We start from the raw sequence: 19,314 nt of genomic DNA, 5'->3' as shown, positions 1-19,314 counted from the left end.
ATGCAATCCAGGGACACTCATCTGATAACCAAGATGGCCACTAAGGCCAGGTACGATGATTCACGTCCCAGGCGGGACAGAGAAGGACAGCACAAGATTTCATCACGCTACTCAGAACAGCACACAGGGCTTCCCTGGTGGCACAGCAGTTAAGAATCTGCCTAACAATGCAAGGAACATGGGGTTCGAGCCCCGGTCTGGGATGATCCCACATGCCACGGAGCAACAAAGCCCATGCACCGCAGCTACTGAGCCTGTGCTCTAGAGCCCGTGAGCCACAACTATTCAGCCCATGTGCCTAGAACCCGTGCTCCACAACAAGAGAAGCCACCACAATGAGAAGCCCACTCACCACAACAAAGAGTAGCCCCCACTCACCGCAAATAGAAAAAGCCCACACACAGCAATGAAGGCCCAATGCAGCCAATTAATTAATTTTAAAAAAAGAATAGCACACAATTTAAAACTTAAGAATTGCTTATTTCTGGAATTTTCCATTTAATATTTTCAGACTTCTGTTGACCACAGGGAACTGAAACTGTGGAAAGCAAAACCATGGGTAAGGGGGGAACCACTGTATTTAATTATATATCCCATAATTACATACACGGTGTTAGGGGTATTTGTACATGCACAGAATTTGTCTAGAAGTACATACAAAAAGAATGACTGCCTCTCCAAGGACAGGACATGAGGGACTCAGGGACAGGAATGTAGGGGAGATTTTTATTCTATGCCTTTTGTTCCCTTAAAATTTGTACTATGTGGATATTTTTCAAAAACTAATTAGTTATAAATTAGGAGGTTGGGATTAATCCAGCCACATTATTATGTACAAAACAGATAACCAACAAGGACCTACTGTATAGCATGGAACTATACTCAACATTTTGTAATAATCTATAAGGGAAAGGAAACTGAAAAAGGATATATACATATGTACACATATAACTGAATATATATATATATATTCAGTTATGTGTGTATAACTGAATCACTGTGCTATACACCTGAAACTAACACATTATAGATCAACTGTACTTCATTAAACTAAAATAAATTAAATGAGTCTCTGAAAGAGGACCCCATGACACTGCCAGTATTGTATCATATCTGCAATAGTGAAAAACATATTATTGCTATCTTTTTTACTAAGGTTTTTGCTAGGATCTTGTACTGAACTTACAGACAAAAGAAATTAGTTACGTTAGACTGAAAAAAAAATTCTCTTTTTTTCCCTTTCTCTGCTCTATATAAAAAAGAAAAGCTTGACGTTTTCAAAACCTGTTTAATCCATTGCTTGTTTAGTCACTGGTACAGCTGTGTGACACTGGAGAAAATGAGAAATGTTCCGACTCTTCCTTTGGAAACTTGCCAATATCATCTCCAAAGTGTCCTTCAGACATTACCCACTTATCTTTTTCCAGTGCACCACAATCAGTGTTGCTAAGCACTTTAACAAGAGCTTTATTTTGAACCAAAAGCACAAAGGGGGACAACAAATCTCAGTACTGCCCTCGTTCAGCAGAAGTACATTTTCCTCAGGTGGCAGCAGAAAAGGTGACCTTGGTCCGCCCAATGAACCCAATTCCCTTGGGAAAACTATAATTCCTAGTTAGGAAGACAAGGGAGAGTCCCCCCTCACCCCCATTTTCTCTGTTCTTCCACCTTCCACATGGTCTGCATTTACGCAACTCACACGTGGCAGATCAAAGATGGCCACAAGTTCTTGACACGCCTCTGCTTGGGAGTTGCAATCTGTTTCCATTCTCTTAGATTCTGGGTTGCCCTGTGACTGCTTTGACCAGTGGAGTATGGCAGAATTGGTGCTATGCCAATTCCAAGTCCAGTCTTTAAGAGAATTGTGGGGAAAGCGGGGTGGGGGGTGGGGTGGGATGAACTGGGGGATTGAGATTGTCATATACACATTACTAATAAGAAAAAAATATCAAATTGTACACTTTAAATAGATGCAGTTTATTGTATGTCAATTGTATCTCAATAAAAGTTCTTTAGGAAAAAAAGAGAGAGAGAACTGGCAGCTTCTTCCTTTTTCTTTTGGAGTCCTAAGCAAGGCACTGCATAAAAATTCAACTGCCCTCCTAAGGAGAGCATGTGGAGATGCTCTAAAACTGCATGGAGAGGGAAAGAGAGCAAGTTCCTGCCAAGACATCAAGCATGTGAGTGAAATCATCTTGAACCCTCAGCCCATACCAGCCACCAACCAAAGAGCACCAAGTAACCTCTGTCAATGCCAGGTGGAGCGGAAGAGCCACCCAGCCAAGCACTGCCCAAATTCCTGACCCACAGAATCATGAGATATAATTAAATGTCGTTGCTTTAAGACACTAAGTTTTGGGGTTGCATGTTAGGTATGCAGCAATACATAACCAGGCTACCACACTATTAAACACTGACATCTTCAAACATAGCATACTCGAAATTCAGTCTTTCCTAAATTTCCTAAGAATAATGATAGAATTATCTCATGCCAGGCAGCCACAGCTACTGGGAGAAGGGGACGGATCCAAGTCAAAACAACAGAAGAATCTCCCCCCACCACTTCTTCCCCAGAGCCCTAGAGATGAGTGTATATGGCCAAGCTGAAGGGCCATGCCCTGCCACTGAGGACTCCAGAGATCACAGGCCACAAAGTCTGGAGTTTGCCAGCTCATACAGGATCCCCATCCCTGAGGGTATCCTTTGACCAACACCACCCAGGCCACTGTTCCACTAAACCCACGTCCACCACCTCATGGGGGTCACACGTGGTTATTCTTGGAGGTGGGATGAGAACCAGATCCTCTTACTGCAGCTCTTGCCCTTCCAGGCTTAGCTGAGAGAAGGAAAGCTAAGTCTTGGAAGGAGAGATTCCTGGATCATCTTCCCCAGCCTACAAAGACGGGCAGTTACCACCCACTCTAGCCCATGTGCCTGTTCTCACCCACCCACGGGGTTGCCAAGGCCTGAGGGAGGTGGCACTGTCAGAAACCATAATTAGGGATTTCATCATATACTTCAGCTCCCTGAGAACAAATTCTTCCTTAAAACGTCCAAATCTATTGTTCAACTTTCAAACATCCAAATGACTTTCAAACACATCGTTGGGAATGCATTAGGTAGAAAAGTAAAGACACCGCCTCTGCTGAATGGTAGACATGGCCTTGACATACAGGAAAGGGCATTTCTAAGGTTAAAGCAAGAATGAAAGATTTTAAAATAACATGATGAAGGAATACAATGAGGCTGGCAAACATGATTTAACAGGGTCCAGGCTGCACAGAGGGGAACACGGGCAGAGAAGCTATGAGAGAGGAGAAAGGGGAGGTGAAAAGAGGGTCTTCTCTCCTCCTGGTTCCTGGCTTCAAAGGAATGAAATCCCATTCAGTGTCACTAAAGACCTTTCGCTATTGTCTGTATAGGCACATTTAAATGGTGAGCTGACTGTCTGAATAATCTATCGTGATAGATCAGAACGTCTGGATATTCCTGAGGGAGAAAGGTGTTGGTTTAGAGGAAAGCTTCTTTTTCCTCCCAAACCAAAGGAAAAAAATTTAGGATTTTCCTAAATTATCTCAATAATTTTCTCAATCTCTTACTTCAGACAAAATATTTAAGGAAAAACTCTTTTCAGAGCATTCTTGGGTCAGATCTATAGAGGCAGAGGAGGGAAGACAGAAGGGTAGAGCCACCCAGATTACCTGTCTGGCTGCTTAGACTGGTCCAATTTCACTAAGAATCACACAGACCTCTTCTTTCCTTCTGCAGTGTTCACCTGACCTTTTTCAATTTCTTTTTCCTTTCTCCATTACCCTAAGGGAGTTATCTAGCCACTCTGGCTTTCTTTGCATGCAAAATGTAACAGTTCTTTCTTTCTTCTTTCAGATAAAGGCAGTCTTGGGGTGGGGAAAAGAAAAGAGCCTGGCTTCTTCAAATTAGCTCTGAAATAAAAGTCACTGCCAGATGTTATATAAAAGGTGACGTAATCCTAAAGTACTTCATTACATATGCAGCTCTGCTCTTCAGCCCAGGAGGAGTTTATTACATTTTGTCGATCCCATTTTCTATACCCACATCATTTTTACATAATTTTTCCTGCCTGACAGACATCTTCACATTTTCACAGCAACCCATCAAGATAGCGTTACAACAGCACAGGGAACCAGGTTAGCCGTTTACAAATAACGGCGCTAATAAGCCAGATTTGTCCCTGAGATACAAATCAGAGGTAATGGTCTATCCATGCGTGTAAGAAGCACATCTATTTTAGAATAATAGGGAAGAAAGCTGAGCATCGTTCCAGCTGACACCGTGTTCTTTCAGAATAGGTACTGAATCTATTCTACAAGTAGGAAAATGGGAAAATGCCAATCCAAACTTATTCTTGCAATTCTCCTCGTTTTCCTAATAAATTCCTGGCTCCTAGTGAAATAGATAGCCATGGCAAATGCATTAAGATCAAACTTCCTGCCTTTTTAGATTGGCACAAAATTTAGAAGAAAACGCACCATTTGTACCAATGCAATATCTAGCTACCGAGATGTTTTAAGTGCAAACACTGCGAGACACTTCCTCCCACTCCCCAGGTGCTAAGCATCTTTCCCCCTCCTTCCCTGGGCGCTCGGGGCCCTACTGCCCTCTGATGGTTAAAAGCAGCAGTGCAGGCTGCTAGGAGGATTAAGAACAGGATGGAGTCAAGGGCTAAAAGGGCCTCTGCCTTAAGATCACTGTAAGAGGCCAAGTATACTCAGCTCTCAGCTACTAGTCGGAAATGAATCTATCTGACTCAGAATTCCGGTGGGATAAGAAAGTGCCTGTAACTCCCACTCCCAGGAAACATACGTATGCCATTCATCTTGAGAACCTCCTTCAGTTTTAAGCAAAGACCCCTGTTAAAATGAACTTTATGCTTTTAGACTGTAATTACAAAATCGAGGTAACAGAAGTTCTTGTTTCTTTATAGGAGCAGGATTTGAATATGGGACAAAGAGAGATGTGAAGGCTTTATAGAAGAATTCTGACCCTGCCCTGTACCCTCCTCCCCCCTCTGCTCAGGAAACAGATGTAGATCAATGGATAACTAGCCCCCAAGATAAATGTATTCTATTTTCTACTTTTGTCTAAGGTCAGCACATTCCTTAGTTCTACAAGTGATTTGCTTCATAATTCAAATGTGCCTTTCCTTTCTTAAGTAGTTTTCCTTTATATGAAGGTTATTGGTACACATAGCCTAAAGAGTCAAATAGTTCTGCAGGTCTCATTCCAAAAAAACAGCAGTCCCAACAGTGCCCACCTCCTGTTTCCTGCTCCCAAGAGGCAGCTACTTTCAGCTTTTTTAACTGAATCATTTACTCTTTACCTCCATGTTTCTGAATAATATGCACATGTTGCTACTTCTTGATATTTCCGTTTAGGCATTTTATATTGACTTTGCACAATGGAAGATGATTTCATACACACATACACACACACACACACCCCACACCACCACCACACATATCCACTTCCCAGTATAATTTTGGTAAGATTAGAAATCAATATTTATAGTACTATGACTATTAAATTCTCAACAGCTAAGTCACATGGTATGCCATATTTACTTTCCCTTTCCAGAGCAAGTTTTTATTTTCCTTGGAGTTGAAAAAAAAAAAAAGTCTTTTTTCACATGCTAAATTTTCAATACACTTATTGTATTCATTTCATAGGGCTGCCGTAACAAAATATCACAATCTCAGTCGCTTTAAACAAGAGAAATTTATTGTCTCACAGTTCTGGAAATTTACTGTTTCACAGTCTGAAATCAAGGTGTCAGCAAGGCCATGCTCCCTCTGAAGCCTCTAGGGGAAGATTCTACTTTGCCTCTTCCTACCTTGTACCATTCACGAGCAACTTTGGCATTCCTTGGCTTGTAGAAACATCTCCTTGATTGTCACATGGCCTTTCTTTCTGTGTATGTCTGTGTCCCCATATGGCATACTCCTTGCTTTGTATGTCTCTCTCTGTATCACTTCTCCTCTTGTTATCAGGACATAAATCACCTTGGATTAATGGTTTACCCTGTTCCTGCATGACCTCACCTTAGCTTACATCTTCATTACATTTGCAAAGACATTATTTCCAAATAGGGTCACATTCTCAGGTACCAAGTGTTGGGACCTCAACTTATCTTTTGGGGGTCACTATTCTACCCACACTTATCTTCATGAATTTATCCTCAAACTCTGTCAAATTGTCTAAATCTCCTCTGAGTACGTGCAAACATTTTCAGTTTCCTATCAGGTTTCATCTTCTATGTTGGTTCACACTCAAATAGGCTTTCCCTTTATGACTGCCTAAAGCTATATCCCATGTCCTTTCGAGTTCAAATACAAAAACAGTGCAGCTTCCTCTCTCAACAGTCTTATTGGCTCTACAGGGTCATATGCCAATCTCAAACCAACAGTTATAGGCAGGAGAATGCTATACGCACATGGCTTAAGTCTGAGTCACATGTTCCACCCTTGGAGATGGGAGTGGGACCAGCTTCATTTAACTACATGATATGAGCATGGGAAAGGTGATTCCTTCATAAGAGCAGGATTTGAATATGGGACCAAGGGAGATAAGAATATGGGACAAAGGGTAAACAGATGCTGAGAATCGGAAAAGAAAAACCAAACTAATGTCCATTATAGCCCGTTAACAAGCCCTTTAGGAGATGTCATTTTCCCTAATCCAGAACACAGACTTTGGCCCTCTGGAGAATTTTATGATAATCTACTCACTCCAGGAAGGTTAAGAAAACAGAAAAGAAATTGAACAAAAATACATTTAGATCTACATTTTATCCTTTTCCTGCTTTTATAGGAATTGGTTTGGTAAGATCTAAGGGGAAAATACATGTCACTTTTAATATATTTTGACATCCTAAAATGTTTGGGGAGAAGGTATTATCCCAAATACAAAATAGCCTACAAATGGAAAGAAATATCCTCTGGTCAAATCCTCATGATTTCAAATAGAATGATGCAGGAAATAAAAATTCCAGCCAGGCAGGCAATACCATCCCGTTGATAAAAACGTTCTCCTGCTGAGATGCCACGAGAAGTTTTCTTCAAATGAGTTTTCACACTACACTCTAGTGGTCCAAAATCATCCGTTCCCGTCTATTAAGAGTTTTGAGAACAGCAGCCTCCCTCCCCTCCATCTTACAGCACCTGCCTCTCTGAAATGTGTCACTTTGGATATCCTTTTTATTGTTTTCCCTATTAATTTTCCCTACTCTTGACCTAATTTTTGGTATTTTCGAACTACAGATCACAAACTTCAACAGTCACTTTATTCACTGAAACGGATTGTTCAAGCCTTAGAATTCACAATCTTCTCCAACCTGAGGGCCTCAGTCAAGGCAAAACACAGGCTTAAAGTCATAACACCCAAGACAACAAAAACAAAAGGAAAAATGGAGGAAACGGGAGAAGATGGTATCGTGGTTAATTTTATGTGTCAATTTGACTGGGCCACAGGAGCCGGATGTGTGGTTAGGCATTATTTCTGGGTGTGTCTGTGAGGGTATTTCAGGAAGCAATTACATTTGAATTGGTGGACTGAGTGAAGCAGACAGTCGTCCCCAATGTGGGTGAGCACCTCCAATCCACAAAAAGGCAGAGGAAGGCTGAACTCTCTCTCTGCCTGAATCCTTGGAGTGAGACGTCGATGGATCGGTTGATGGATACTTGGGTAGATTGTTTTATGCTCACAAAGAACATTTCCATTTACTTTGGATTATATATGTCATTATAAATATTATTACCGATACAAGTTAAAAAGAACACCTTCGGATATAAAAATAATAATAATAATAAAAAAGAACACCTTCGGGTAGGTCAGATGAAAGTTCAAAAATTATGTGTGGGGCTGCAGTTTCAAGAGGGCTTCTGCAGCCATCACAGGATAGCCAAGCGGAGGTGAGCAGTGCACGAGTCTGTGTCGAAGACAGCAAGTATACATAAAGATATGTATACAGAAACGTATATATGTGGGCATATCCTCTTATGTAACGTATTGATTCTGTTTCTCTGGAGAACCCTAATACAGAGGGGATCAGGGAAAAAATAAAAATAAAAATAAATTTTAAACCCTAGGAAAAGAGAAAGAGAAGGCCAGGAAAACAACAGAATAAAGAAAATGGAGAGAAGAGTATACGATGGGAAAAGCCCTAACCTGGGTAGGAGGATCTGCTTGCTCTTCACAACTCACTGTCTAGGCCTGTGCACCTGTCTGCGGTTACCCATCTGGGCCCCCATTTCCCCATTAGGAGGAGTGGCCCAACACATGTCTCGAGTCCCTCCCGTCCTAGCACTCTCTGTGATTCCTCCATGGGTACCACCCACTCAGTTAACACTCATGTGATGGGTGTCGACCTGGCAGGGTCCTCACCTGGGTGGAGAGGACCATCAAGCAGCTCATCGTAGGGACTGGTTTTAAATGCTGCATTTGTTAGTAAAGCCGTTTTCAGCCTTCTGACATCAGAGGGACGATCCCAGCAGGATGAGCAGCTAAGTGCTGGAGGTAAAGCTGCCAAACCATCAGGCCCAAGGGAGGCACTCTGAGAAAAGCATTTCCTAAAAACTCAGCATTTAAAATGACACATCTTGACATCCCATTCCCAGAACTTATCACTTCACCTCCTATGGGGTTTTAATGGTTGAAAAAACAACAAGCTCTCTATTCCAGGTGATATTAGCAAAAGACCTCTCTCTCAGATCAATGCCCCCAACCAAACATCAAAGCAAAGATACATAATCTTTCAGGTCTTATTCACCCTTCTATTTGCTGCTGCCCTACACGTAAGCAGATGAGATTTTATAGTGTGATTAGTACTGAGAGATTTGGGCCAGCAGTGATTTTCAACCTGAGGACATTCATATCACCTAGAGAGGTTGTTTTTAAATATGCATGTTTGGGCCCCTCTCCTAAAAATTTTCATTTCATTGCTCTAATGGAGGAATCCAGGCATCAGTCTTTTTTTTAAACACTCCCCGGGTGATTCTAATGTGAGCCCAGGACGAGAACTACTGGGCTGAGGGACTGCAGTGTTTCCAGAGCGTTCGGAGCAGCAGGGAGCACCTCAGACACACGTGCTTTCATTTCCAATTTTTTTAGCCAAGAATTCTTAACAGAAGGGAAGTTCCACCCACAACAGCTATAGATGCTGTGTGTTTTGTTCTGGCTTTTCTCTTTCCGCTATAGAGCTTGCAGCTGGTACAGACACACCCCAAGCAAGCAAGGGTCCTACCAAGGGTAAGAAAACCACTGAATTTTTGCCAAACTAGTGCCCTTCTAAATTTGGGGCTGACGTCACCATTTCAGAACTTATAGGAACAATTGATACACCTCCATCTAAGGGAATGAGTTCCACTGCCAAGCAATTCTGGTTCTATAGTGTGTTCATCATCAAAGCCATGTCCTGGGTCCTGGAGAAAGCAGAGTCAATGGCCATATGTTCGTAAATCTTAAATTTTGTCCAGTATTCTGAAAAGTCTGTCCCTCCATGGAGTTTAAAAGAGTTGTATCAACAGTTTGAGCACTATCTCAGTTTGTTTTTCAAAGTAAATTATCTGGCTTCTGTGGCCATCAATTTTCACTTTTTGAAATTTGGCAATAATAATCCTCCCTATGATGTACCATATATTTAGTCCTTACAATGTATCAGGCATCCCATCAGGCACTGAAATGTAATATGTCAAATTCACAGGACAACCCTGAAAAACAAGCACTACTTTTCCAAGTTTACAGATGAGGAGGCCTCATGGCTGGTAACTGTTAGACATGGAATTCAAATTCAGGTCTGTCTGTCTCCAAAAATAATTTTTTCACAGTGCTCTACTGCCCACAGAAAATCTTTTGGAAGATCAGTATCCATAATAAAACAATAAAAGTATTAATAGATATTTGTATATCAAAGAGCAGAATTACCCCAATGTTCTCTCCTTACTCCCTCAAACTTAGGCATCCTTATGCCCCAGATTCCCCATCCTCAACTACATTAAAGTCTCTGAAGCCTCCAAGTCCTTTGAGAATAAAATACTTCCTGATTAATTTGTGAGATGCATTATAAGGTCACTTCTAAACTGCATTATCAGGTCCTACAGAAGTTTAATCAGTGTGGCTGGTAGAGTGGGAACTGGAAGGTCCAAGGGACAGATGGACATCTGTTTGAGTCAAGTAGGAAAAAAGACTTTCTAACAAGGATGCAAGTTGTTACACAGGTTGGGCTCCTTGAGAGAGAAAGGCAACTGTGGGCAGACACCAGGAACATTTAGTCAACCACATTCAAAGAAAGTAGTAAAGAAAAAGCACACATGCACTCAGTCCCTGCCCTCACAAAGCTTTCAGTCTAACACTGAGAAAGAGGTCTTAACCAAATAATCCCACAAACATGATCATGTGAAAAGTATTATGAAGGAAAAGCACAGGGTTCTTTGACAACATATACGTTAGGGACCTGATCTAATTGGGGGCAGGGAGGAAAGACTTCGCTGAGGAATTCTTTTTCCAGTAGGAGTTTACTGTTCCCAGGTTAGCTGATGGCATGTTCTAGATTATGAATCAATGACAGCTAGATATGTTCTACTCGGCAAACTCCATCTTCAAAGGCACCAACCAAGCCCAAGAGATGATGGATGTGAGCCATCAAGGTTATAGGTACCTGCTGATTCTCCTCGTTACCTTCTCTTCCAGGGTTTAGATTTCTAGGTTTTAGTCCTAACAGCATGGATCCAGTTACCTCCCTTTTCCTCCCCACTGTTCTTCTCTTCCCCACTCTTTACACCCAGCCAAACAGCTATATATCCATGGGCTGATGGTAACTCTCCCATATCTTCAAAGACAAGGAAACTGGGATTCTTGCCAGTCTTTTTGAACAAAGAAACGCCCCACTCCTCAACCTCTGGTGCTACAAGCCGAGTGAATTGACTGCAATCCTAAAATGTTTGGCCAGCTACATTTCCCCAGGGTGGTCTTAAGGAAGCTAGGAAGAGCAGGACTATCATAAAAAAAAATTTTAAAAAAGCCCCTACCTCACTCAAAAGGTCACGCAAAAGTTGAAAGGATGTAATATTTAGATCACATCAGAGTTGGCCCTTCTCACTGAGACAATCTCATCTTGAAGAAGGACGGTCCCCTCTTTGCCATTTGTAGGCAGCAGCCACCTCAGCATCCCCTCTAGAGTCAGGAAAAGCTAGTATCTATCTCCTGGATTTAGTGAAGCAAATAGAAGTTTGATTTCTTTTCAGATAAAAGAGATGATGCAAATGAGAATTTTATCCTGCATGGAGGAGTGGCAAAGTAGGAGAATGAATCCTACTTGATTACAATCTTCCATCATTCTGATTTTATAATTACAGAATGGACTCAATCAGCGTTCAATTGTTACCTTGGTGAAAGATTAAAACATCATTACTTGTCCTACATATTTTACACTTTAGCAAATTTTAATAAACTGAATGCATGAGAAATGGTTATATTATCTCTCATGATATAGGGATGCTAATGACATTTCTATTGATTTTAATACACATTTGTTGGTCAAAAAGAGTCAGATTCCAACAAGGCACGGCACCCTATAATCAACACTAACAAATGAAGACCACTGAACACTGAAATGACCCAAATGAAATCATTAATCAGAAATATTATAAAATAATTGCCAAAAAACTAGGGAGGTCTTATCTTCCTAATGAACATCTTTTATGGTATACTGATTCACTTATAACTCTCACACATTGGTTATTTCTCTATTAAAATATTTTTAAGTAAATATATGAAAAGTACTTTGAAAAGGCAACATTGGGAGAGAACTAATTTCTCAATAGAGGGGCTCATAGGTACATCCCCTAAAAAGTGAAAGAGACTCCTGAAGATCATAGAATATACACAACTCTTCCTTAAAACAAAGTCTGAAAATTTCTTAGCCCAATATGGGAAAGACCCTACAGAGCTATAGATAACAAAACAGAATAATAGTTAAAGGTAGGGACTTCCCTGGTGGCGCTGTGGTTAAGAATCTGCCACCAATGCAGGGGTCACGGGTTCAAGCCCTGGTCCAGGAAGATCCCACATGCCACGGAGCAACTAAGCCAGTGCGCCACAACTACTAAGCCCACATGCCACAACTACTGAAGCCCGTGTGCCCAGAGCCTGTGCTCCACAACAAGAGATGCCACCACAACGAGAAGCCCACACACCACAACAAAGAGTAGACCCCATTCGCCAAACTAGGGAAAGCCCACAGGCAGCAACAAAGACCCAACACAGCCAATAAATATATTAATTAATTTAAAAAAACAAAAACAAATAGTTAAAGGTGAAATTTCTGTAGTTAGACACCACAGCTTCAAATAACTTTGGCTGCTTTACTTCTTTGTACCTCAGTCCCCTCATCTGTAAAATGGGACATAATAATAGAATTCACTTCTCAGGGCTGGTCTCAAGATGAAATGGGATAGTAATATATATACAGCATACTTTAGCATCCTTCAGTCAAACTGCATTGCCCCAGTTAAAACAGCATTAAATTTCATATATGTGAAGATCTTGTTTTGTTTCTCCTAAATTCTCTCTGTTTAATATTTTTATTATTACTTATTCTCTCTAGCTGGTAAACTGGATCAGGCCTCCTGGGGGCTCATCAAGTCTGGGAGGGTCTGGAAACTGGAGTTCAGACTTGCAGGTAATAAAGAGTGAGAAGTGTTGAGGAAGCAAAAGAACAGGCTCTTAAATACTTCACAATGTGAACCTATCACCCACAGCCCTCGTCTTTAATACACCTACAAGAATCGTGATAAATGTCTTCTGTGGGATTCCATTTCATGTAAAAGCTGGAAAAGGCCATCTTTTGCTCCAAAAGGATATAGAAGGTAAAATATAGATGACCCTAGAAAGACAAGTGGAGAGTAGGGACCCCAGCCTTATAAGAACCAGGACATTCAAAGAGTCATGGGAAGGGTACTGGATGTGTCTGAGCTGAGTTCACCTGAATCTCCAAGACATGGGAGGTAGAAGAATGGAAATGGGGGTCCCAGGTGATACCACTAGGGATTTCAAAATAAAATCAACTCTTCCAAAGCCCCATTTTCTCAATTTAAGATTCAGTGGCCTTCCTTTCCATTTTGGTTTTTCAAAAACCTCACTGACACCAACTCAACATACTATTCTTCAAATCCAGTTAAGTTCATTCTACCACCCTTTTAAATCAGCTTTTTATTATCCCACATCTTCCTGTAAGGTTATTTGAAATTTTAAAACAATGTGATAATGAGTGTTTTGTTTTGTTTTTTAATCAAAGCACTAGATCAAGACACCCCTTGTACCTGCAGTGGAAAAAAAAAATTATATAGGCCACTTATGCCTTAACCACAATGATGACAACAGTAGCAGTTATTGTTTATGGAGTGCTCACCGGGAACCAGGCATCGTACTAATTGCTTTACTTGCGTTAATGTGTTTAACTCTTACAACATCCCAACGAAAGTAGGCTCTTTTATTACAGATGAGGAAACTTAAGAAAGATCACTTGTCCAAGGTCATAAAGTTAGTGGTGAAACCAAGATTAGTTCATTCTTTCAACAACTATTCACTAGGAGTAAAATACATCAAATAAGCTACACTTTTAAATCTAGATTAAAGAAAAGAGAGGTGCAGTTATATTTTTTAAGTATACTTATTCACAAGGGCTATAAAAACAAACTGAGAGCAATCACAGAGAGCTTTACTTCAAGGACCTTGAAAAAAGGTTTTATTTTTCAAAACTAGTCACAACAGTAAGTCTCATCCTACATACTTTCGATGTGATTTTTAACTCTCCTTACATCGAGATATGGGAGGTCTGGGTTCCCTCCCTTAAATCTGGGAGGGCTTAAGACTCATGGTGGAGGTGACATTATGTACTTCCAAGCCTAGTTCGTAAAGGAGTCACAGCTTCTTCCTGATTCTGTTGGGTTGCTTGCTTTTGAAACACAGCTACCATAGACACTTATCTCAAAGGCACAAAGCAAATACCAATTCCTCTGAGAGAGAGCTAGCTTAACCAGCTACAAAAGCCTCACCCCTGATACAATAGCAGAGCCATTAGAACCATTGTTCTCCAGATATCTTGGCAGCCCCCATACAGCAAGGATGGCCACCACAGAGCCCCCCATACCAGTGGACACCCAACGTGGGCTCCCCCCCTCCCCGCAACTTTCAGGATCGCCGCCCACAACTTCTGGGCGCCACGTGTTAGTGAACGGCCACCCCGGGATCACACCCCCAGTTTTCGGGCCCCACATGCTGGTGGACAGCCCCCACAACCTTCCACTCGCCGTCCTGTATTTCCCAATGACTCGGCACTCACAGGAGTTTCCTCGGTCTCCAGGCTGCTCTGCCCATTGCTGGGCTGCACCCCCAAGCCTACAAGGACTATGCTTGTCCAGCTTCAAGACCGAAGAAAGCGCCCAGAGTCAGCCGCAGAGAGATCAGTGGTTTAATGGATAGGGGGGCATCTTACCTGCCTGTAGCAAGGTCTTGGAGCAACACCCCTCTGTGTGCGGCGGCCCCAGACAGGTCATGGCGGTGCTCTTGGCTTGGGGCGGGGAATTACCACTTATAGGGGAATTGACGTCAGGTGGGCTCATTAGTCACCCTGGAAACCAGCTGAGGGGCTCCCTCCTCACTGCCCGCTTGATGAGAACATTCACCAGCTGGGGCCCGCTGGCAAGTGTGGAGGAAGGTCAGTCATGTGCTTAAGATACAGGTGAAGCAGGCACTGGTGGGGCAGGGGATGTATGGAGAGCAAGAGAACAGCCATTTTGAGTGGCCCGACCATACAGGGATCAAAGGGGTCAGCGGGTTGGTTCCCTCTTCCAGCTATGAGGAAGAGTCTGTCCCAGTCCACTCCCCTGGCTTCTGGTAGTTCACAGGATATCTTTGGAGTTCCTTGTCTTATAGGCGTATCACCCTGACCTCTGCCTTGATGTTCACATGGTGTTCTTCTTGTGCGCATATCTCTGTATCCAGGTCATATTGAATTAAGAGCCACTTTACAGAGGGGAGAGGGCTCTGGACATCCCGGGGCTCCAGGGTGTGGCCCCAGCCAGGCTCGCAGAGCAGAGCACAACCCCAGGAAGGGCGTGTTCTGGGGGATCCCAGGAGGGGCTGCACCTGGTGTGGAGCCACGAGGGGCCATCACTCTGACCCCACAGGCCCGGCAGGGGCAACCTCAGCGGCTCAACATTCGGACAAGGCCCTGAAGACGCGACGCCCAGGTGCTCCCAGAGGCGGGGACCGTGGCTGCCATGTGGCGCTCCCATGGTCATCCTTCTAGACTCCATCCTTTGCTTCTGTGGTCCTGTCGTGGTGCCAGATCATCTCTGTAGTGTTGAAGGCCCCTCATCATTCCGAGCCCAGCAGACGGTCTCCAGAACCATTTCTAGGAGGGGCTTTTTGGTCTGGGAATCCCAGCTTGCAAAACTCTGAACACCCTTCAATACTGCAAATGTTTACAGGTCTGACACAGCCACCCTGACAAGTTGTGCTTCTGAAAATCTAGTCTTCACACGCTGAGGATGGGCCCATCATCTTCAAGCATTCTCGCAGTCACTTGTTTTGATGCTTGATCTTAATTGTTCTGGAAGAATTCTTCATTCTCTCTACATTCCTTTGTAGGCTGGCGTGAGGATGGTTTTCGTCAGCGTGCACTCTTTGCAGTTTTTGTGCTGAACTTGTAAAGCAGCAGAGCTGGTAACACTTTTAACTTACACTCAGGGATGTGAAAAATTCTTAAGGCTTTTTCTTGAAAAAATCCTGGTTACATGGAACTTAACTGAAAGTTAAATACTTTTCATAAAAATAATTTTGTTTAATGTTATAAATGCTGCTACACTAAATTCTACAAAGATTCGAATTGTGATACAATCCTTGCATTATTATTAAAAACTTCATAAATTCTTAAAAAAAAAAGAGGACTCACTCTAATGACGTCATTTTAACTTGATTATCTCTGTAAAACCATATCTCCAAATAGGGTCACATTCTGAGGTTCTGGGGGTCAGAACTTCAACATATACTTTGGGGTGGTTGGGGGTGTGGGGAGGGACACAATTCAACCCATAACATCAATGAAGAAATGCAGACCTAAAATGGGTAGTCCAGTCATTTTAAAAGAGCAAGACATAAATCCAGCAGACAGTGACAGTTTGCTTGGTGTGTATATAAAGAAATGTGCAAAACACTTCTTTTGACATTCCAGACAAAAGCAACCCTGGCTGGGTTTTTTATGAACCTCAAATTCGGCCCAGATTCATAAATCCTTGCTGAAAACCCAAGCCAATTTTGAAGTTTCCAACAAGTTCCAAAGGCTGAATGGATCAGATAGAATTTCACTTGGTATTTAGGATTATTGAGTCTAACCTGAAACTTAAGGCGTATTCGCAGAACACAAACTCCTTACAAATTGAATAGAAGAAAATACTAAGGGCTCATGAGGCATCTGGAATGCACATGCTGAATGTTGAGGTTTTCCCATCTCAGTAACATGAGGGGAAGGAGAAGGCCAGGCTGGCAAGCTCTCACTGTCACCAACTCTGTAATGGTGTATTTGCATCTCATGTGCATTTGAATTATTTCAAATACTGTGGATACACAAACAATGAGTCTTTGTGAGCAAAATTTTAAAAAATATGACTCTCCTTAAATGTAAATATTTGTCAAAACTTGCAAAATTTCAAGATGGGCAGTCTGAGTGACTTACTGTGTGTTTTTTTAATGCCATAGGAAGGTGTCACTTTAACTGGTTATCAGAAGTACCCTCTTTGACCACCAGGCACTCTTATGCATGTACATCTAAACTTCTACTAGTGGTTCCAGCAGCCATTGTGCTCTCATTTTAAACCTGACAGTTGTTAAGATTAAAATCTTTGGAATAACAGTGTCATCCAGGGGTTCATTTAAGTGATCACTGTACTACTGAAAGATACACTGGAAAATCAGTAGCTTGGGACTAAAATTAGATGAGATTAAAAAGCTATGGACAGAAGGGAGGGAATATGGCGATATGTGTATAAAAACAGTTGATTGAACCTGGTGTACCCCCCCAAAAAAAATAATAATAATAATAAATAAATGCAATTAAGTTAAAAATAAATAAATAAATAAAATTTAAAAAAAAAAAAAAAAAAAAAGCTATGGACAAATAAAGGGGCTGCCTGCCTACCAACATCCGACCACCCAGACAACCACTGCTAGCATTTCAGTGTTTTTTCTTTTTTTTTTAATTAATTAATTTATTTATTTATTTATTGGCTGTGTTGGGTCTTCATTGCTGCACACGGGCTTTCTCTAGTTGCAGCGAGCAGGGGCTACTCCATTGCGGTGCGAGGGCTTCTCATTACTGTGGCCTCTCTTGTTGCAGAGCACGGGCTCTAGGCAAGTGGGCTTCAATAGTTGCAACACATGGGCTCAATAGTTGTGGCTCATGGGCTCTAAAGCTCAGGCTCAGTAGTTGTGGCGCATGGGTTTTGTTGCTCCGCGGCATGTGGGCTTTTCCTGGGACAGGGCTCGAACCAGTGTCCCCTGCATTGGCAGGCAGATTCTTAACCGTTGCACCACCTAGGAATCCCTCAGTGTTTTTTCTATGCACATATATACATATGTTAAAATTTTTTCTATGCATATTTTTTGCATATGACATCAGATCAAATTTAGTATTTAAAAACTTACTGTGGAATAAGCATTTCTGTATATTGTAAAACATTGTGTAAATGTGATTTTTGAGAAGCCTTTAGTGTTTATTTTGTGATGTTTGATTCAACTAGTATTGATACAATAAAGAGTTGATCTTAGAGAGGACTGTTTAAAATGTGAATTTTATTTATTTTTGGAATAAATAATACATTTATGTGGCAAAAAAAAAAAAGCTACGGAGGCAGTCAAGATACCAACCTCAGTATGCCATGTGGTGAAATTAGAAGAGAGCATTGTGTAAAAGACAGAAGACGAAGGAAACAAAAAGCACTTCAAGCAAAAATAGACTTCAATAGGTGTTGTGGGGGTTAACACTTTAAAAATACATTCCCTCCACTTTATACTTACTCCTATGGGAAAAAATGCCTCAAATTGTGAAGATGTGAATTTACCTTCAGGAATACATCTCTTGAATTAAAGGCCACTGTCTGGTATTTTCTTAATAATTTTACTGAAATATAATTTATATGTCATGAGATTCACTCCTCCTAAGTGTACAATTCAATGATTTTTAGTAAATGTACTGAATTGTGTAACCCTCAACATGATCTAGTTTTACAGCATTTTTATCACCCCAGTAAGCTTTCTCATGCTCATTGATGATGAATCCCCATGCTCACCTCCAGCCCCAGGTGACCACTGACTACTTTTTGTCTCCTTAGAGTTGCCTTTTCTGGACATTTGGTACAAATGGAATCATCGGATATAAATATAATCATACAATATGTTGTTTTTGTGTCTCGCTTTCATTTCATGTGGTGTTTTTGAGGTTTATCCATGTTGTAGCGTGTATCAGTATTCCTTTCCTCTTATTGCTGAATAATATTCCATTGTATGGATCCTGTAGTTGTTTTTTATTTTTTCGGTGTTTTGGGGGGGGTTGGGGTCCTTTTTTGGTTTTTGTCTTTTTTGGTTTTGTTTTGACCACACTACACAGCTTGTGGGATCTTAGTTCTCCAATCAGGGATCTAACCCTGGGCCCACAGCAGTGAAAGTGCTGAGTCCTAACTGTTGGACCTCCAGGAAATTCCCCTGTAGTTGTTTATAGACTTGAGTTTAGATGTCCCAAAGGTATAGCCACTTCTTACTGTGTGTGTCAGGTGTGACTATGAACATGTGTGGTAGACAGTACCCAAATATGGCCACCAACAATGTTTCCCTTCCCTGTACACACTCCTTACATTGAGGGGTGGATGGAGTCTGTTTTCCCTTCTCCTCTCCCTAGAATCTGCACTGGCCTTGTCACATGCCCAATAATGAAGCAGAAGTAGCATCCTGGGACATCTTAACTGGACATTAAGCCCAGTTAAGAGAACTGGCAGCTTCTGCTTGCTTTTCTGAGAAGCCAGGCATCATGCTGTAAAGAAGTTAGGGCTACCCTACTGGATAATGAGACAGCACAAGGAGAGAGGCTTTCAACCACAAGAAGCCATCTCAGACGTTCCAGGTCCCGCCAAGCTCCCAGGTGAACGCAGCTGCATGAGTGACTGCTGTTACATCACGTGGATCTGAGAAAACACCCAGCTTACCGCAGATAACTCATACCAGGAGAGA

Source organism: Hippopotamus amphibius, chromosome 1 (assembly GCF_030028045.1).
Source record: "Hippopotamus amphibius kiboko isolate mHipAmp2 chromosome 1, mHipAmp2.hap2, whole genome shotgun sequence".
In the NCBI taxonomy this organism is placed as follows: domain Eukaryota; kingdom Metazoa; phylum Chordata; class Mammalia; order Artiodactyla; family Hippopotamidae; genus Hippopotamus; species Hippopotamus amphibius.
This window is presented reverse-complemented; position numbering follows the sequence as displayed.